Raw genomic sequence first — 22,395 nt, forward strand, 5'->3', positions numbered from 1 at the left:
GATGAAAGGGACCATGCACTCACTTGAAAAGGTGGTGACTCGGCACTCGGACAACACTTCGTTACTCTTAACACAATTTTCCTCGGACAAAACCTAGTATCATTACCAATATAGTTTAGTCTAACAATCATCGAGACTAATTAATAATCTAGCTATTTTTACTATTACATAAGCGTTAAACGATACTTATATAACCCATAATAATTGCCCAAGTAGTTATTATAAGGTCCTAATAACATTACTATATTAAAACATAAACCATACTAAAGATAGGTTAGGTGTAGCTCTTTTACAGTAGGTTTTTTTTCTCAAAATTGGGCTTTGTTGGAGTAGTGTTCCCAAGCCGAAAGGCTCTTTTTCTCGGAGCCGTCGGGTGCTCCGGGGCTTCCGCCTCGTGCTAGGGGGTTCCCTAGGCTTTTCGGGGGGTTTTAGGGCTTAGAGAGAGGAATGAAGGGTTAAGGTGTGAGGAATGAAGAAGAGGGCCATTTCTATTTATAAGAGGTTGGAGGAAAGTTCACATCGTGAGCCAGGCTAACTACAGCCAGCCACATCCTGGTGCTGACACGTGGCATCACACACAGGGTGGAAATCAGCTGATTTTTAAAAATTCATAACTTTCGCATAAGAGCTCCGTTTTTGACATTCTTTATATCCACGCGTAGGTAAAAACTAGATATAAAACTTTCATTTAGAGTCCGTCAGTTAGTTCTCGACCGATCTTAAATTTAACAGTAAGAGGAGGTTAGATTGTCAAATGAAAGCGGAGAATTTGTAACTCCTTCATATGGACTCCGTTTTCATTTGTCTTTTTAAGGTTGAGTTCCTATTAATGAGATCTTGAATTGTCATTTAGGTCGCGTAGGCCAAAAACCACTCGATCTAAGATTCGAGTTTGGGGTCGTACACTGCTAAGCTGAAACTTCAAAAAATCATAACTTCCTCATACGAAGTCAGATTTATGCATTATTTTTAGGGACACTCTTGGTTTTAGGTATACTACAACTTTGGTTTAGATCACTAAGGCCAAAAAGTCTTATATCGTAAATTCATTATTTTATGTTTCCTGGTGTCGTGCCTGTTTTGCCGAAAAACTTCGACCGGTCATAACTTCTTCGTTATAACTCGGATTTCAGCGTTCTTTATATGTACGGAATCCTTGAGACATATTCTACAACTTGGTTAATATTATTTATTCTAAATAATATTTTGTCAAAAAGTCGTTTTTGACCCCTATTATCTCTAAATTGACTAGCGTTGGATCTACAAGCATTACAATTATCTCCCCCTTAGGATGATTATGTTCCGGAATGATCAACGAAGCAGGGCTCACATGATAAATCCGTACGTTATCTCTTCATCCTAGGTAATAATCATAACTTCCTTTTTTCTTCAAATTATTATCTAACTCTTGGACTCTTTGACTTGAGGCGTTGCTCGATCTTGCACTTGCTCCCTATCTCACGTTAGACACCAAATTATGACCTTCAAGTTACAATCTCGATCCTCACTGGATACGAACTTAAAATAATTTCTTTTATTACTACAATGGAACGATGTGTCATATTCTAATGACCTAACATGGTATGTTGCAATGCTTAGACTCAAGTCTCTTAGAGTCTCCTAAAACAGACTATACTTTCCTTCATGTTCTAATCTCATCTTAAAAGGTAGCATTTCTAGCTAAAAGCAACCATCACGATACCTCTACTGATCGCTTTGATTAATTCTTCCAGCATAAGTCAGGTGCTACATCGAACTTTGTTCTCTGAACCACGTAACATACTCATCGTAGTCGGACTTAATTTGATATGACCACTAGGTTCGGAATAACAATCATCTTCTTAGTCATTACCGAAACAAAGGTAACAACATATTTGAATAAAATGGTATCAATTACTAGCTTCTTGGTACGAGTCTTCACCAAGATGTTCTGCACACCAAAGTAGGCGTTCGGTGAATCGAGATGAGAATATAGATAGAGGAAGATTTAGATGCATATTCTTCCTTATTACTTCGAAAAATTACATGTCAGTTTTAATATCGTAATTAAACGTTTAGATACCTGAACACAAAAAGTTTCAAGATCCGGTCGGCAACAGAGCTACTGAGAGCCGACCAGTGAAGGCCAAGGCACCGAAGGCACGAGGGAGAGCCTTTCAGTTGACCGCGGAGGAGGTCCGCGCAGCGCCCGATGTCGTGGCTGGTATGTATTCTTTCGTGTATTTATTTTGATGTTGAGATACTGTGCTTATATGATGTTATGCGTAGGTACTTTTCATGTGAGTTTTATACCTGCCTTGGTGTTATTTGACTCGGGTGCGAGTCGGTCTTTTGTATCTTTGGCTTTTAGTCAGCACATTAGTGTTAACCGTGAGGCGTTGAGTCGACCTCTGAGAGTTTCCATACCTGACGAGAGGGTGGTATATGCCATAGAGGTGGTCCAAGGGTGTGTACTCGAGATTTTCAGTGTTGAGTTCCCGATTGATTTAGTTCCTATTACGATGGGAGATGTGTGTGTCATCGTGGGCATGGACTGGTTGAGCATATTCGGAGCGGTTATCGACTGTGAGTGACAGCTGGTGACCATACGAGACCCTAGTGGGGGAATTCTTACGGTGTACGGCGAGGGTACACGTTCTGGGTAAGCATTTTGTTCGGCTGCTAGGGCGAGGCAGTGTCTACAGCAGGGCTGTAGGGGCTTTGTAGCGTATGTAATGGATACGCAGGTTGATTTAGAGAGACCGAGGTCAGTTGATGAGGTTCCGATAGTGCGTGAGTTCCCGGACGTATTTCCGGAGGAGTTTCCGGGCGTGCCTCCCGTGAGGCAGGTAGAGTTCAGTATCGATTTGGTTCTGGGGGCCGCGCCTATCGCCAAGGTGCCCTATCGTCTTGCACCTCCAGAGATGCAGGAGCTATCCTCGCAGCTCCAAGAGTTGCTGGGGAAGGGATTTATTCGGCCGAGCAGGTCACCGTGGGGAGCGCCTATCCTTGTTGTCAAGAAAAAGGATGGTTCACACCGGATGTGCATTGATTACTGGGAGTTGAACAAGTTGACAGTTAAGAACCGTTACCCATTGCCGAGGATTGACGATTTGTTCGATCAGTTCCAAGGAGCATCTTGGTTCTCCAAGATCGATTTGAGGTATGGGTATCATCAGGTAAGGGTGCGAGATGAGGACATCCAGAAGACAGCGTTCAGGACTCGTTATGGACATTAAGAGTTTGTGGTGATGCCTTTCGGACTCACCAATCCATCGGCGGTGTTCATGGATCTCATGAACCGAGTGTGCAGGCCAATGTTGGATCGCTCAGTGATCGTATTCATCGATGACATTTTGGTGTATTCGAGATCCAGAGAGCAGCATGAGAAGCATTTGAGGGAGTTCCTCGGAGTTCTGAGATCGGAGAGGCTTTATGCAAAATTCTCCAAGTGTGATTTCTGGTTGCGAGAGGTCCAGTTCCTAGGGCACCTCGTTAACCAGAAAGGGGTATTGGTCGACCCGACCAAGGTTGAGGTAGTGATGACTTGGTAGGTGCCGAGGTCACCCACCGAGATCAGGAGTTTCTTAGGGCTGGCAGGCTATTACCGGAGATTTATCAAGGATTTCTCCAAGATCGCCGTGCCACTCACCAGGTTGATCCGGAAGAGTGTTGCTTTGTCATGGGGCCCAGAGCAGCAGGCCTCCTTCGAGACACTTCGCTAGAGACTATGCGAAGCCCCGGTGTTAGCCCTTCCGGAGGGAATAGAGGACTTTGTGGTGTATTGTGACGCGTCAATCTCGGGGTTGGGAGTGGTGCTGATGCAGAGAGGGCATGTGATAGCATACGTATCGAGGCAGTTGAAGCCTCATGAGATGAGGTATCCCACCCATGATCTAGAGTTGGGGGCAGTGGTGTTCGCCCTCAAGATCTGGCGTCACTATCTATATGGGGTTCGGTGTACCATATATACACAGACCACAAGATCTTAAAGTACTTGATGGATCAGCCAAACCTGAATATGCCCCAGAGGAGAAGGTTGGATGTGGTAAAAGATTACGACTGCGAGATCCTGTACCACCCGGGTAAGGCTAATGTTGTAGCCGATGCACTGAGCCGAAGGGCGGAGAGCGCCCCGATGCGAGATGTTTGTTTGAGATTGACCGTGATGGCTCCGGTGTTGGACACCATTCGTGGAGCCCAAGCTGAGGCCGTGAGATCAGAAAACCAGAAGAGAGAGCGAGTTGTCGGGTTGGTATCGGAGTTCATTACCGATAGCCGGGGGCTTATGACATTCCAGGGTCGAATCTGGGTACCGTTTATGGGCGGGATGCGTACCATTTTGATGGAAGATGCTCATCGGTCGAAGTTCTCGATCCATCCTGGGGCCACTAAGATGTATTTAGACCTGAGGAGGGAGTATTGGTGGCCCTGTATGAAGAGGGATGCCGCATGGTTTGTTGAGAGGTGCTTAACCTGTCGTAGGGTTAAGGCCGAGCACCAGAGACCGCATGGTAAGTTGCAGTCGTTGGAGGTTCCCAAGTGGAAGTGGGAAAAGATTACCATAGATTTTATCACCAAATTGCCAAAGACTGCTTGGGGAGTCGATGCAATTTGGGTGATTGTGGACAGGTTGACAAAGAGCGCCCACTTCTTTGCTATCAGTGAGGGCTCTTCCGCAAAGAAGTTGGCAGAGATGTACATGAGGGAAGTGGTATTGCGGCATGGAGTGTCGATCTCGATTGTTTCAGAACGAGATGTGCGTTTCACTTCCAGATTCTAGAAGAAATTTCATGAGGAATTGGGTACTAGGCTGCATTTTAGTATCGCATACCACCCCCAGACTGACGGGCAGAGCGAGCGGACGATTCAGATGCTCGAGGATATGCTTCGGGCATGTGCGTTGGAGTTTGGCGGGAGTTGAGACACGTATTTTCCCTTGGCAGAGTTTTCCTACAACAACATCCATCATTCGAGCATTGGTATGCCACCCTTTGAGCTGTTGTATGGGAGAAGGTGTCGGACCCCCATTTGATGCGGAGAAGTCGGGTAACGTGTGTTGGGTAGTACAGAGATCGTGCTTCAGACGACTGAGTAGATAAAGTAGGTCAGACAAAGGTCATTGACCGCTCAGAGTCGTCAAAAGAGTTATGCAGACTGGTGCCGGTCCGAGCTCGATTTCCAGGTTGGCGACCTTGTACTACTGAAGGTCTCTCCTTGGAAAGGAGTGATTCGATTAAGGAAGAGGGGAACGTTGGGTCCCCGATATATTGGTCCTTTTAAGGTGATCGTGAGGGTAGGCAGGGTAGCCTACCGGCTAGAGCTACCTGCAGTGCTGGTTCAGATTCATGACACTTTCCACGTGTCGTAGTTCCAAAAGTGTATAGTCGATGAGTCGGCAGTAGTGTAGTTAGAGGATATTCAGGTGGATGTGGGCCTGAACTATGTTGAGACCGGTGGCGATTCGGGATTGAAAGATCAAGGTTCTGAGGAACAAGGAGGTGCCTCTGGTGCAGGTCCAGTGGCAGCACCGGAAAGGGTCAGAGCTTACTTGGGAGCCGGAGCATGAGATGCGTGAGCAGCATCCAGATTTGTTTCCAGAGTGAGACTTCGAAGGCGAAGTCTGGTTCTAGTGGGGGAGAATTGTAACATCCGGATTCCCAAGTATATTATTTTATTTAATAATTTTGAAGTTTTTGGAGGAACTCGGCGAGTTGGAGCCAAGACTCGTCGAGTTTGGTTGCAGATGTTCATCCGGGTTCACATCCGTACTCGGCGAGTCCATGCTGTTTAATGAAACCCTAATCCCCTGGGTTTGGAGCCTATTTAAGGGCACTTATAGCCTCCCATTGCGGCCACCAGTCCCTTCAGAGAACCCTAAGTGAGCCAAATCGTTGTGAGGAAGAAGAAGTCACTTTTGATCCTGGTACCATTGGTTTAGCAGGAAGAAGGTGTCCAAGAGCAAAGAGGAGGTGCGATTCTAGCAGTTCCAGAGTTCAGATACTTCATTTTGAGGTAATAGTTCGAACCTCCTTCAGTTTTGGTATTGATCTTTAGAGATATGGTTTTCTAACCCCTTTGGAGAGTGATTATGTGGAGCAAATGGTCCCTCTTCGATTTTGTGCCTTGGATCTAGACTCAAAGTGGTCCAGAGACCTTAACCCTTGGAGCTTTATGGATCAGTTTGGGGTTACTGAACTTAGGTTGCCATTTTTGGGACTAAATCTCCTTTTGATGCCTTGTTGTTGATATATAAGCATCAAGATTCGGACTTTGTGTGACATTCATGCTTGGGGAGGCCAGATCTATGGTTTAGGGGCACAGATCTGACCTCAGGAGGTCAATAGAGTTTGTGCATGGCATGAACTCGCCGAGTTGTTCTTGAGACTCGGCGAGTAGGGTTAGGGTTTCACGTAAATTACTCAGTGAATAGACTTGCCGAGTTGGGGGATGACTCAGTGAGTCAGAAAGGGGTTAGAGGACTGGAGTTCAAGACGGTACTCACCGAGTTGTTCTTGAGACTCGGCGAGTTGAGTCAGGGTGGCCCCGCGATTCATGCCTGGTATGACTCTTCGAGCATAGGGAGGGACTCGGCGTGTTAAGCGAGACAAATAGTTAGTGGACATGTGTGAACTTGTCGAGTCACTAGAGTGCACTCGGCGAGTAGTGTCAATGTGTGACCGTTGACTTTTGTTGACTTTTAGGGTTTGGTCAACAATGGAGTCCTTGTGTCAAGAGTGGGGTAAAATAGTCTTTTACCATTCTGAGGGTGCCAATGGAAGATTGAGTCTAGTCTCGAGAGTTATATTTATGAGAGTATTTACTTTATGTGAATAGGCGGAGGCTAGGCAATATTTCTACCGAGTCAGAGATTTACCGAGACGCCTGAGGTGAGGCTTCTCACTATACATTACCTAGAGTGGCAACAGGGTTATGTGTCAGTATACTTTAGAGCTATGTTCCAGTGTATTTGCATGCTATTTATGTACGATAATTGTTGTGATATGTGATATGCATGATTCAGAGTTTACAAAGCTATGACCAGTGGGTCCATAGAGGTAGGACCTTTTGGTCCATAGAGTTAGGGCTAGAGAGCCCACAGAGAGTTGGGACTGGGGGGGTCCCACTGAGACACACTGACCAGAGGGTCAGTAGAGCTATAGCCTTGAGTGGCTAAATTATGTGTTACAGTAGTATTTTGGGGAACTCACTAAACTTATGCTTAAAGTGTTACGTGTTATGTGTTTCAGGAACCAGTGATGACCGCAGGAAGGCGCCGGCTTGATTCGTACGCACTCATGGGATTGTATGTATTTCGATCTTGGGGGATGTTTTGTGAAACAAAGAAATGATACTATGACATTTTATTAATGAATGTGTTTGGAAAATGTGTTTGAAAATGCGAAAAAAATTGTTTTAATTCTTACGGTGTTACAGTAACTACCGTTTATGAATTAATATTAAATCAGTAATGTTTTCCTTGAACAAATTTTATAAGCATTATGATTGAAACAAAAAATTTTGGCCTTGATTATTGGGAGTTACAATTGAGGGTTGTTTTTATACGTGTTCATGTCCAAAGCATCTGAGAGTCCGGATCGCGATGAACTTGCTTCGCTTGGGAGCGAAGGACTGGTGGAAGTCTGTAATGATTGATTTTATCCCTACAGATCATGTTGCAGTGACTTGGGAGAGTTTCACGAAGTCGTTCCGAGATGAGTATGTTCCCCAGGTGGAGAGGGAACGTTTGGCACAAGAGTTTCTGTCTCTTAAGCAGAAGATAGAGTCAGTGACTGAGTTTACGAGGATATTCCATGAGAGGGCAGTGTTCTGCCCTGAGCACGTGTCCACTGAGCATTCACATGTGAGTCGTAATTGAGCATCTTGAGAAGAGACATTTGGGAGTTTGTGGCGAACTCTTCTTATCGAACATTGGCTGAGTTGCAGACCAGGAGGAGAGTGATTGAGCTGGAGATTCAGACCAGGGAGGAGGGAAAGCAGCAAGGGAGAGATAGGAGACCGATACAGTCACAACTGACGGCTAAAGGGGTTAAGCCCGCTGATTCAAGTGCTGAAGGCCAGAAGGGACCCACTTGTAGCAAGGTCGGCAAGAGCCACGAGGGGTCTTGTCGTGCACGGACTTTATACAAATGTGGCAAGGAGAGGCATATGGCGAGGGACTGCCCCATGGGATTTTCTATTTGCTTTCAGTACAACCAGATGGGCCATCGGAAGGCCAAGTGTCTCCAGCTCACCTAGAGATCAGCTCAAACTGATAATCATGTTGCTTTACATGTTACCGATGGTCGGCCGGGGATGACCAAGCCTCCGAGGGCTCGTTGGAGAACATTTCAGCTGACCACGAAGGAGGTCCGCGACGCGCTTGATGTTGTTGTTCGTACATATCTCCTTATTTTATGTTGTTTTGATATTTGTTTATGCTTATATTGTGTTGTGTATAGGTACTTTTCTTGTGAGTTTTGTGCTTGCTTTGGTGTTATTTGACTCGGGTGCGAGTCGATCTTTTGTGTCCTTATCCTTTAGTCGTCACATTACTGTCAGACGCGAGGCGTTGAGTCGACTAGTGACAGTTTCTATAGCCAATGAGCATGCGGTATTTTCCAATGATGTATTTCGGGGATGTGATTAGAGATTTTTGGTGTTGAGTTTCCGATAGATCTGGTGCCGATAGCAATGGGAGATGTCTGTGTCAAAGTGAGCATGGATTTGTTGAGCCGGTTTGGAGCTATGATTGACTGTGAGCGTTAGATGGTGACCATACGACACCTTGGTGGGGGATTGCTTACTATGTATGGTGAGGGGACCAGATATGGATTAACTTTCTGTTCTGTCGCCGGGGCGAGGCAGAGTTTACAGCGGCGATGTATGGGATATTTAGCATATCTGATGGAAACGAGAGTTGCCATTGAGAGACCGAGTTCTATCTATGATGTTCCGATTGTGCGTGAGTTCTCGGATGTTTTCCCCAAGGAGTTATTGGGTGTGCCTCCAGAGAGGAAGGTGGAGTTCCAAATCGATTTGGTTCCGGATGTGGTGCCAATTGCTAAGGCACCTTATCGCCTTGCGTTGCCCGAGTTGCAGGAGTTATCCTCACAACTCCAGGAACTGATTTGACATCACTGTGTGTAAGTCCCTAATTTGCCTGTGTATCAATCAGATTCGTTTGATGGTGCGGAATCCCAATCAAACAGATGATGTCAGATCAAATAGAAGAGAAGAAAAAGAAGAATATGATGAATCTATGTATGAATTCATTAGAATGAAGATCCGGATACAAAATATTCACACACACAAAACTTCTCTTTTGTTTCTCTCTTGGCCGTACACTCCTTGTGTTTCATCAATCTCTACTCCTCACCCCAAACACCTATATATACAAGGGAATATGGGTTTGGTGAACATGGGCCGTAAATGGGTTTACGGCCTTAAACACTGACATGTTTACGGTCCTTTACATAAAAACACATTTTCCTAGAAAATTAAAGTATAAACCATAATATTGACCCAACAATCTCCCCCTTGGTTTATAGCTTTCTTTTCTTAATTGACCCAACAAGCCCCCCTAAAAAGTAGCTGGCTTTTCTTGTTAATCTACATTGAGAGCTTGGCTTCAGCTTCAACCTTCGATTTCTTCACAGCATCAGGATGAACATATCAATCTTCCATGAATCACTTCATCTTGAGCCCTTGAGCTTTTCTACAAGATTTGGAATTGAACGCACATTGGGTGAGGATGCTTGATGTACTTATTCTTGAAAGATGATGCTTTCAGCTTGAGAATCTTCAGAGAGAACAAATCTTCTGGATCACTTTAGCAGGTACAACGATAGCAGCTGACTGATTGAGGAGGCTTGAATGCAATCTGTCACAAAATCTTCAATTTCTGCTTCACCTTGCTTCTGGGGTTGAAGGATTGAATGTTGGAAGAATCATTTTCATTTTTTGCTCCTTTGAATGAGAATTCTTCGATGCTCATGGATGAAGCCTTGACTCAGAAATCTTCGACACAAACTCCATGAGTTTCATCTTCACCTGAAATCACTTTTCAAGACAAAACAAAACTAAAAGAAAACTTAGAACAAAAAGTAAAACAGAAATACCACTATTTTTTGATTTTGAATTTTTTTATTTTTGTTTGTTTTTTTTTATTTTTAATTCTCACTTTTATTTAAATTAGAAGAACAGTATGAACAAACTTAAAAAAAACAAAAATAATAGCTAACTTTAAGAGTGATTTGGGATGAAAGTTTTTAGACAGCCTTTATCCGTTTATCAGTACCTTTCCCTTCCTGAATAGATCTGGTCAATCGTCGGTATTGTGGTCCACTTAAACACGAGAGATTGTGAAAAAATTAGGACATACTATAAGTAACAAGAGAAAGTGATCCTAAGTTCCTAGATAATATTCCTTAAGCAGCGAGATCTACAGACAAAGATATTGTTGTCCACCTAAATTGAGCAGCGAGATCTACAGACAACCTGTATGTGTTCAATTTTAATTGTACTAGAACGTGTTTCCCGCTACCTGGCATGCCCCAGCCATCAAGGACTTCCAGAATACTCCTTACACCGGGTGAGCAGATAATTATTAAGAGAGAAGATAGATTTAGAATGCATATGCTGTACATCCAGGTCGGATCTCTTCTAATCACGCAAAGGAAGAAACATATGACTAACTGAAGTTCGGATTATACGGTGTACCAGTTCGGATTATGAGTCACGCAAAGGAGACAGTATATGGCTAATAGATAGAAACAATTGCATAGAGAGAAGATGCGGAGAGATAGAATTGCATATGTTATAGTCCAGGTCGGATCTTTCAATCACACAAACGAAGCAACATATGTCTAATAGATAGAAAGAAAGAAAATAACCTTCTACAGACCTAATTTATCGGAATTCCCCAGTCACCCCATCCAACCGAAATTAAGGACAAAATTCGCACATCGAGGAAAAGTGAATCCACAGTTCTAGAGACGAGTTCATTAGTGTAACCGGTAGATTCTCATGTATATCTCCCTGCTCAACCTTTCCGAGCGTCGTATTGTCAGGCTAAACGGATCTAACTAGGTCAATTTTTGTCAAGTCCTTGAATTCATTAAGTTCCATTCTCCCTAGTCAAGTCCATTTAAAATCTTTCGTGCCTACCAGCGCATCGAGCACAGAGCGTAGACAATTCAGATTCAGTCCCTTACACAGATTCAGATTGCCTGTTATCACATGATTATATCACTTCCCAAAACATCTCCTCCAAGCATATTGCATTAACACCATATTTTTTATTTTCTAATTTTCTAATGTTTTTGGATTTTTTTTAAATTTAAATTTTCTAATTTTTGTTTTGTTTTAATTTATCCCCCTAAATTTGTGCATAGGAGAGAAACAAAAGTAAATGCGCAAATTTAAACTATCCTAAAACAAAAAATAGTCTTTAAAGCAAATCAGCTAAAGAAAAACTCAGGAGTATAGAGAAGAAAATTCAAACCGTAAGTCACCAATTGAATTTGCATCTAGAAGGTCTGTGAACAACATACACAATCTCAGAACAGATTCGAAAAATCTTCATGTCATTAAGCACTAACCCCATGAGTGACCCCTTCTTTTCTTCTTTTCCCGCAAATGACACATACTCTCAAACAAAGTTCTGAGAGATGTCCCCTATCATGTGCTTGGAACACCCACTACCAATAAACCGAAGTCTGATGATATGCCTCCATAGCTGCTCCGACACAGAGCGGAATCAGTTGGTTTTTGGAACCCAGTCCATTTTGAAACTGGGTCGACCTTTGTCATCAACACACGATACTTTCTCCCATGACATGTCCTGCTTATCACAAACAGAAGATGTAGAAATATTAGAATCATTAATTGATTTGGGAGATTGAATCTTTGGTACCCATTTGTAGTCGGGTTTAACCCATTTCTTGTTGGATCGGATGGGTGCCTCGGCACTTGCTTTTAATCTTGATGTCGGCTGCCGAGATGAATTTGACCTAACCGGTCTAGGCTTCACAGGAGCATCTCTTGAGCTTCACTTCTGGGCCGACATTCCCTTCTTGTCCTTGGGATTTTGATTCTTTGCCTTGTTGGTTTGATTCTTGGCCTTTTGCACGCTCCAGTCACCATGGTCTGAACATGACCTTGAGGGGTTTCTTTTAAAGTATCTCCCTCTTGGCACGTTCTGCCAACCTTGTGAATAGTAGGGAACATATGCACGATTATGACAATTTCTGGCAATGTGTCTAGGTGTTCCACAGTGAAAACAAGTCTTTTTCTTCAGTGTGAAGTTATTTATTCCTGCCCCTGGTGGCATATCCTTGCCTCGTTTCTTGTTGATCCCAAATGCACAGTTGCAATAGGCACTCTGTTGCGCTAGAATTGGAGGCCTGTATTTCTCAATGGCAGGTTTGTTGGGAGTAATAGAATTCGAAGCAACAAATTCTGAGTTCATGGAGTCATTGGTTTGTTCAGTAGTGTTCTTCTTGTTCTCATCTTCTGCTACTTTACTTTCACATGAAGTAGAAACATTAGTATTTTCAACCTGAATACCTCCTGACACAAATCCAGCTCGTTTGCCATATTGAAGATGTGCCTCCTTGTCAATTTCTTTCTGTGTCATGGGGATGGATGTGTAGTTATGATTGAAAGGTGGAGGAACACTATCATACCCTAGACCCTTATTTTGATTATCTTTTAATTTTAATTAGGTTTCAAATAGGGACTCGACTGTCTGACGTGACACAGTATAATTTTTAAAACTAACATCTGTTTTTACACACTTAATTTTTAAAGTGTCAAGTTCTTCGGTTGCAGTAGCAAGTTGTCTCTTAATATAGTCATAATTTTCACACTTGTTGCTATAATCTTCCTAAAGCTTCCTAAAGTCCTTGGTTTTTGCTTCTAATTCAGCCTTCAGGGGTTTCTGTCCTTTCCTGAGTTGATATCCTTCGTATTTTAGGTCCTCGACTTCCCTTCTTAATAAATCAATTTGTTCCCGAAGAAATTTAATCGCAGTTTCACAAGTTGGAGTACATGTAACTTCATTGACCGAGATGTTTGTAGAACTCATTGTATATCCACACTTCAAAGCTTCAAGCTCTTCAATTACATCCTCAATACTAAGACGATTGAGATCTTTTGTCTTCTTGATGATAGCCACTTTCATATCCCATGATTTCGGAAGTGAATTCTGTAGCTTTTTGTTCATCTCAAACTTAGAGAAAAAGATCGCAGCTATATAATCGAAAATGTTGAAATTTTGTCTTAACATATCATGACGATTCTCTTTCATGTCTTCAATTCCCTCGTAGACCTTAAAAGCCAATAAAAAGCACAACTAGAAGCCAAAATCAAACTTAAAAGTCAAACCCTTTGATTATAAACCTCAAAAGTCAAACTTAAAAGTCAAATTTAAAAAGTTAAACTCAAAAGTCAAACTTGAAAAGTCAAACCGAAAAGCTAAATTTGAAAATTTAAAAGTAAACGAAAAAGTCAAAGTTTAAAGTCAAATGTCACACTTGAAAGTCAAAGTCAAAATTTAAGGTCAAAAGTTAAAAAAATAAAAGTCAAAAATTAAAATTTATTAATTTTAATTTAATTTATTATTTATTTATTTATTATTACTTTATTTTTTTTTTATTTTTTTTTTGTTTTGGATGAAAAAGGAATTTAAAATTTAAAAGGAATTGAATATTGGGTTAAAAGTGTCAAAATAGCAAAACTTGCTGCGAGAAAGACGGGTTATAGTTTAAATTTAGAAGGAAAGAAACATGGATTCGGCTAGTTGAGTTGGATAAGGCGCTAATATGTTGAGCTGGAGGTCACGGGTTCGATCCCCGGTACCCTCAAAATCGCGTCCCCCCTTTTTTTAATTAAACGATGCGAAGACACCAGCTGCTTGCGAGGACGAGGTGTGAGGTGTAAGGCCGTAAACCACTGAGGCCGAGGCCGCAAACCTCTAGCCGTGAAGCTCAGGCCACAAGCTTCAGACCGTGAACCTCGGGCCGTTGACTCCAAAACCCTAGCCGCCGGCCGCAAACACTGCCACACCCTCAGAGATTTCGACAAAAAACACCGATTTTTCGACTTTGAAGATCCAAAACTCGATCAAAAACCCTTTTTTATGAAAAACACGAAGAACAAACCTCCCTTAATTTTCAGAGATCCATCCAAAAACGCAAAAATATTTAAAAATAAGATCATATAATGCCCCAAATCTGACAAAATTGACTGATACAACCAGTCTCTGATGCCAATTGTAAATCCCTAATTTGCATGTGTATCAATCAGATCCGTTTGATGGTACGGAATCCCAATGAAACGGATGATGTCAGATCAAATAGAAGAGAAGAAGAAGAAGAATATGATGAATCTATGTATGAATTGATTAGATTGAAGATCCGGATTCAAAACATTCACACACACAAAACTTCTCTCTAGTTTCTCTCTTGGTTGTATACTCCTTGTGTTTGATCAATCTCTACTCCTCACCCCTAACACCTATATATATATATATATATATATATATATATATATATATATATATATATATATATATATATATATATATATATATATAAAGGAATATGGGCTTGGTGAATATGGGCCGTAAACACTGACCTGTTTACGGTCCTTTACAAAAAAACACATTTTCCTAGAAAAGTAAAGTATAACCCATAATATTGACCCAAAATTTTGGGTAGCGTCGATCCTTTTTGTCAAGAAGAACGATGGCTCACACCGGATGTGTATCGACTACCGGGAGTTGAACAAGCTGATGGTCAAGAACCGTTAGCCACTACCGAGGAGCGACGATTTGTTCGATCAGTTGAAGGGGTGTCTTGGTTTTCCAAGAATGATTTGAGATCTGGGTATCATTGGATGAGAGTTTGTGAGGAGGATATCAAGAAAATGGCCTTTATGACTCGTTATGGGCACTACGAGTTTGTGGTGATGCCTTTCGGACTCACCAACGCACCGGCAGCGTTCATGGATCTCATGAACCAGGTGTGCAGGTCCATGTTGGATCGGTCATTGATTTTCTTCATCGACGATATTCTGGTATACTCGAGGTCTAGAGAGCAGCATGTGTAAAATCTTCAGGAGATTCTTGGAGTATTAAAGACGGAGAGGCTTTATGCGAAATTCATCATGTGTTATTTCTGGTTATGAGAGGTTCAGTTCTTAGGGAACCTCGTTTATCAGAATGGGATTTTGGTCGACTTGGCTAAGACTAACGCAGTTATGCAATGGGAAACATCGTGGTCCCCATCCGAGATCAGGAGTTTTCTTGGAGTGGCAGGCTACTACCGGAAATTTATTACACATTTCTCCAAGATTGTTGTTCCTCTTACCAGATTGACCAAGAAAGGTGTTACTTTTCCCTGGGTGCCCGAGCATCAGACTTCATTCGAGACTCTTCGCCAAAGATTGTGCGAAGCTCCATTGTTAGCCCTTCCCGAGGGAGTGGAGGACTTCGTAGTTTACTGTGATGCATCTATATCAGGGATGGGTGTGGTGTTGTTGCAAAGGGGACATGTGATAACATATTCATCGAGGCCGTTGAAGCCTCATGAGACAAGGTATCCCACCCACGATTTGGAGTTAGGGGCGGTGGTGTTCCCCCTCAAGATCTGGCTCCACTATCTTTATGGTGTCTCGGTGTACCATATATACAGACCATAAGAGCTTGAAGTACCTTATGGATCAGCCCAACCTAAATATGAGACAGAGGAGGTGGTTAGATGTAGTGAAATACTATGACTGTGAGATCTTGTATAACCCTAGAAAGGCTAATGTGGTAGCCGATGCGGTGAGTCATAGAGCGGTGAGTGCTTCGACCCGAGACGTATGCATGAGGATGACGGTGATGACTCCAGTCTTATATACCATCCGAGAGGCCCAGTTGGTGGTAGTGTGTAAGGCCCGTGTTTCGGGTCTAAGCATTAATAGATGATGTGATAGTCTAGGTCAACTATTGTAACTCTTTTTGAAGTAATAAAGATGAATTATTTGAGCATTATGTGAATTGTGTGAATTTATGTGCATTATACTTAATTATAAAGATATAAGTAATAAAGAATGAAAATAAGCATCAAAATTAAAGTTTGAAATAAGCCCGATATCTTAAGATAAAGTTGTAGTGTTCGAATAAAGGATTCCAGAGATATAAAAAACGTCGAAACCCGAGTTATTACGAAGAAGTTATGACCCGTTGAAGTTTTGTGATGGAACCGGCACAACACCGGAAAACGTAAATAGTGAATTTACAATAGAGCGACTTTTGGCCTTAGTTATCTAAACAAAATTTGTAGTATAGTTTAAACCGAGAACATACATAAAAAAGAACACCCAAATCTAACTTTGTATGAGGAAGTTATGATTTTTCTAAAATTTGGCTTAGCAGTGCACGGCCATAAACTCGAATTGTAGTTCGAGCGGTTCTTGGCTTACGCGACCTAAATGAGAGTTGAATATCTCATTAGTAGGAACTCAAAGGTAAAAAGACAAATGAAAATGCAGTCCATATGAAGGAGTTACGAATTTTTCGCGGTCATTTAACAGTCTAATCTCCTACTACTGTTAAATTTAAGATCAGTCGAGAATTAGCCAATGAAGGACAAACAAAAGTTGTAGATTCTGATCCTACCTACGCGTGGATATAAAGAACGTCGAAGACGGAGCTCGTATGCGAGAGTTATGATTTTTCTAATTCGGGAGGGTGTTGTGCGAGTTTGGGTGACATGGCGCGATCACATTCGTTGTTTCCTCCCCAAGGCTAGCCACCAAATGGTGAAACGTGGCACATTACGCCCAACGTAATTTCAAGTACACTCAGCATAACCCTTAAAAACCCATTACGCTTAGCGTAATTTTTGAGTACGCTCAGCGTACTCGGCGCTGGAAGCCTATAAATAGACCCGCAAATCTACCATTTTCTTCACAACTCTCCACTTCATTCCTCACAAATACCCCCAAACCTTCAAGGTTTTTCCTTAGCAACTCCAAGGTGTTAGAAGCAACTCCTGGAGCACCGGGAAGCTCCGAGAAGAAGAGATTTCGGCTTAGAACCGCTGCTCCAAGCGAAGCCCAGTTTTCTATAAAAACCCGCTGTAAGTGAGCTATGCCTACGCTATTTTTAATATAGCTTGTATTTAATTATAGTAACATTATTAGGAACTTATAATATGTACTTGGACTATTATTATGAGTTATATAAGTGTCGTTATAATATCCATAACAACCCGAAATTCCTATCTTGTAAATTCATTTAATTCAATCAGATGTCACACTTGTTTCTGCTATCTTTTAACATTGTTAAGGTTCTATTTGAGTGTTCTAAGCCTAGTACATTGAAGGATTGGCTATTAGGAAGTATCTTCTATAGTTCATTGTGGAGCATTCAAGTTGGAAAACTCCATCATGTGGAGTATATGGCCGTAAACTAGAGCTTACAGCCGCAAGCCCTTGTTTGGCTGTCAACTAGTCCTATATGTAGGATTTTCCTTCAATTTTCTTCACTTCTCACACTTCCAAATCAAGAACACTCAATTATCTCTCAAATATCATCAAAAACACCAAGAAAACACACTAGTTTCTTGGTTCGTAAACACACTTTCTAGCTTCCAAATCATAAGTATCCTTTCCATATACTTGTTATTCATAAGAAGTACATGTTTAGCATCCAAGAAACACCCATTTAAGCATGATCATAAAGAGTTTATGACTATAAACTCTTCTTATGGCCGTAAACTCTTCATGTCATGCTCATAAACACCATCTTGTCCGTAAACACACTTTTGTGTGGCCGTAAACACCTTTTGTGCAATCATTTGTGATTGTAACACTTAATTCAAAGTCTTTCCTACTCCCTAAGGTTGTTCCCTATCATGATTAGTTGTTATATACACTAATTGTATACATATATGTGTCATTATATGCTGAATAGGATCCATTTGTGCTCAAGACATCACTTGGCACACTTGGCAACCTATATCGATCTGACATTCGAATCACTCACTACAGGTGAGTTCATACCCCTAAACTTATCTTTAAATGATTTTAAATGCTTTTATGGGGGGAAACAAGTAGAAAACACTATACTTATTGTATCAATCGTATGTGATGAATAACTATCAAACAAGTGGATTTATTATACTTCAAAACTGTGTTATCAAACAAGCTATTTCAAAACATTTTATAAAATCACATCAAGTCATATATAACCATTCAAATGGTTAAAACATCTTTTATATGCTAAAACTCTTTTATATACGCTAAACTCTTTTAAACTTATATACTGTCAAAATAATGTCTATATAGATATAGTTATATAAATAAGGTTAAAAGGGCTTATGACTGATAACTCACTTTATTTCCTGTTCGTGGTTTGGTTGTGGACTTAGGGTATCGGTTGTTTGTCCGAGTGTCATTTGAATCTTAGTTATATTATGTATATGTGTATAGATATAAAAGTTCTTACGTCATTTCAACACCTTTAGGTAGCAAAGGTGTAAAACCATGCTCAGTTATTCAAACAACATTAATAGTGAACTATAACAGGTATAGTTTAGAGGATTACTACTCACTATTTCTTGAACAATGAAACATACAAGAATCAGTTCATACATGAGCCATTTCAATAATACTATAACGAGAAACAGAAAAACATACTATAATGAGAAACCGGAAGGAACATACTATACACTAGAACAAAGAGAGCATACTATACACTAGAACAGAGAGATCATACTATACACTAGAACAGAGAGAGCATACTATACACTAGAACAGAGAGAGCATACTACACACTAGAACAGAGAGAACATACTATACAAATACAAGAATACTATAACATTAATGTGAGCCACTACTTCATAGCATGACAATATACTGTTGTGTCACGGTTTATAACCAAAGTCTCCTAGAAGGACAGCGTGAGTTTGTGTATAGATCTATATGCGATTGACCATCCTACACTTTGTTGCTAGCTACAGTGGGACCTGCAAGTCTGTGGGTGACAAATGTCATATCATTTCGACGTCTTTTATCGTCGTGTTTTACTAGTCAATCAAATATGGTTATAATCTCATCACATTTTACCTTAATTAAGTAATTGCTTTAAGGTACATAATAAAATGGTAGTTAGTATATACAATACTAGAATACATCTTTATTTTCCCATTACATTCACATTGTGATCTTCTCACATAAACGGTAATGTAAACTATATTCTAATAATGATAGTCATACTTGGGAAAAGCACTCACTTTTACAAAAGAACAAACATGCAAAACAGTCGGGTCTTGGTAGAAGACTACATTTCATAATAAAGTAGAAAATATAAGATTTTCTAAGAGATACAACATTTACATCAAACATTTACACAAACATTTACATTAGCACAAGTAGGCATGGGTACATATAATCAAATCTAGGAGTAATATAGCCTGATTAACTATATCTTTCCGAGAAGTGATTAGCATGTGCCTAGGAATGGTTGTGGTGTTGCAACAAGTCTAAAAACTTAACAACACTACTACAATGAAAATTTTAGATCAGAGCATAAACTTAAAATACTATATGAGTATTTTGTGTTACTATAATTACTTATTTGAGAACTAAAAGGTCTTTATTAGTAGGTCAATAGTTGATGAGTGGATACGCTAAGGTTATATGTGACTAGGGTGTCATAGACTTAGTGTGACATCCCCAAAATCACGGCCAGAAAAGACCGATTTAATTTATGCTTTTTAAAATAATTTCAGAGTAAATCCTTTTTATTTAAAAGAGTTGCGGAAATTGTTCCCAAAACAAAATATGATAAAATAATATTTATCAAAGCATTTCATCAAGAGATGCATTTTCATTATATAATCAAAACTCGGGATGTCATGTTCCGATACAGACCATAAAGCATAAATGATAACATTACAAGTCATTCAACAAATATATACATATATACAGACTTGTAAACAAAACAACTCGATGATTCATCCATCTTATGCCCTTGTGCCACTTCCTGTAATACAAATAAAACTGAGTGGGTCAGGCTTGGGAGCCTGGTGAGCATGTAGGGTTTTCAACCCACAATAAATAATTATATTTAATTTCACCAACCAACAATAACCTGATTACCCATTCCTGTTATCCTCACTTTATGTCCAGAAAACAACATCTATCTCAAGGGACCTAATCTAGGATTTTCATTGGAACGGACATTACTGCGAAGGGGTTTCCTCAACAATAGATATCCTAAAGGCAACCATGAGGGGGATAGAGTACACCGGTGAACACATCGTTCACAACACCTACAGGTTATGAACCTGCTAGCGTTCTACGGGACTGTCTAGAAAGAGTCTGTGGTCGTTATCCATACTCCGCTGAATAACTAAATCAACAACAACAACATCGAGGCCTCTCATTTGTTTATCACACATCAACTATCTACCCATGTTCTACTTAACATTTTAGTAGATAAAAATATATATTTTGATACATAGTTTAAAACCTGTATAGCATTCTCATTCAATACATATTCCACAAAAAAGATGAGGCACAACCACATAACACGTATTTCATAGAGAATAAATCGGATCTATGAGATAGAAGAAAGTGAATATACATTCACATACATAACAACAAAATTATACACATAACACGTATTTCGTATAAAATACTTCATAATTATGTGTTAGAAGAAAGTAAGTACACACTCACTTGATCAGAATATGATCGGACAGCACTACGACTTGTAGAAGTAGTATTCTTTGGTAGATCTGGAAGATCTTCACAAAAATTGGCTTCTCGCGGACAGAGCTTCGGCTCGGGAATCTTACTTCTCGGGATCTTCGAGGCTTCGAGACTTGCTTCGGGACTCAGGAATAATATCGCGGCTTCGGGGTATAAATGGCACACAAATCGAGGCAAAAACTAGCGAGAAAGGAAGAATTTGGCAAAAGAATAAGGCTGCCCTCGCACGCCCTTTTATAGGAGGCTGAGGCCTCGCATTACGATGGGCGTAATGCTCTACGCGGGGTGTACTCCTCCGAAATCGTCATTGCTTACGTATCCGAAGAACTCGAGTGTGAGGCGTGTCGTGCGTCGCTGTATGCTGGGCGTACAGCCCTACACTGGGCATAACCCGGATAAGTCCGGTGACTCCCCTTCGGATAATATCGGATTAAAGATTAAATAAATAAATATTAATCATTTAAAAACTTCTGAAATTCATATCTTCTTCATACCAACTCCGTTTTCAACGTTCTTTATATCCACGCGTAGGTGAGACTACGCTCCACAACTTTCGTTTAGACTCCGTCGGCTAATTTTGAATTTATTTTTATTATTTATTTTTAGTAGGCCGGGACAAGAAAACTCTGTTATAAAATCATAACTTCTTCATCCGACGTCCGTTTTCGCCTATCTTTTCACCAATGCATTACTATTAACGAGATCTTCGATTCTCTTTTAGATTGTTTAGACCAACAATCACTCGATCTCGAATCGAGTATTCGGGTTGCATACCGCTAAGTCGAAACTTAGAAAAATCATAACTTCCTCATACAAAGTCAGATTTTAGCGTTCTCGTTATGCACGCTCTTGGTTTAACGAACTCTACGACATTCGTTTAGATCACTAGGGCTAAATATCGCTCTAACGTAAATTTCACTTTTTATGTCATTCAGCGTTGCCGGTTCTGTCTCGAAACTTCGACAGGTCATAACTTCTTCGTTATAACTCGGATTTTGGCATTCTTTATATATTCGGAAACCTCGTTTCAGCTACTACAACATTATACATAGATATCAGCTTTATCTAACATTTTATTTTGATGCTTATTTTTTTTTCTTAATAACATTAAGACACACAATTAAGCACAAAGCACATAATACACTTCTATTATCTCAAAACGGGTTACAAAGGTTAACCTAGACTATTACATCAACATTAATGACAAGCCTAGAAACACAGGCGTTACACTAAGAATATGTGATCTTTGCTTTACTTCATGTTCCTTGTTTGGTTGTGGACTTAGAGATAGGGTCACTTATTCGAAGGTCTATCCTATTTTGGTTACATATGACTGTTATGCACTACGTGAGTATTGAAGTAACTAGTAAGGATCACCCTATAATTATCTTAAGTAGTATGTGTATTAACTATCTCTTTCATCCCTTTTCTCGCGTAGATAACATGGTTGGATTCCATCTCCCTAGCGACCTGTACCTTCCAAACCAAGGAAATGATGGATGGCTCGATGTAGAGCCAGAAGAGAATCATGAAATTCCATTAGACGATGACTTCGTAGAGGAATTCCCTTAAGAGGCTGACTCAGATCCTAAAGTCGAAAATCTACCTCAAGTGGCCCCAATACCAAATCCTAACCATCGGATT

The sequence above is a fragment of the Lactuca sativa genome, chromosome 5, assembly GCF_002870075.4.
Source record: "Lactuca sativa cultivar Salinas chromosome 5, Lsat_Salinas_v11, whole genome shotgun sequence".
NCBI lineage: Eukaryota > Viridiplantae > Streptophyta > Magnoliopsida > Asterales > Asteraceae > Lactuca > Lactuca sativa.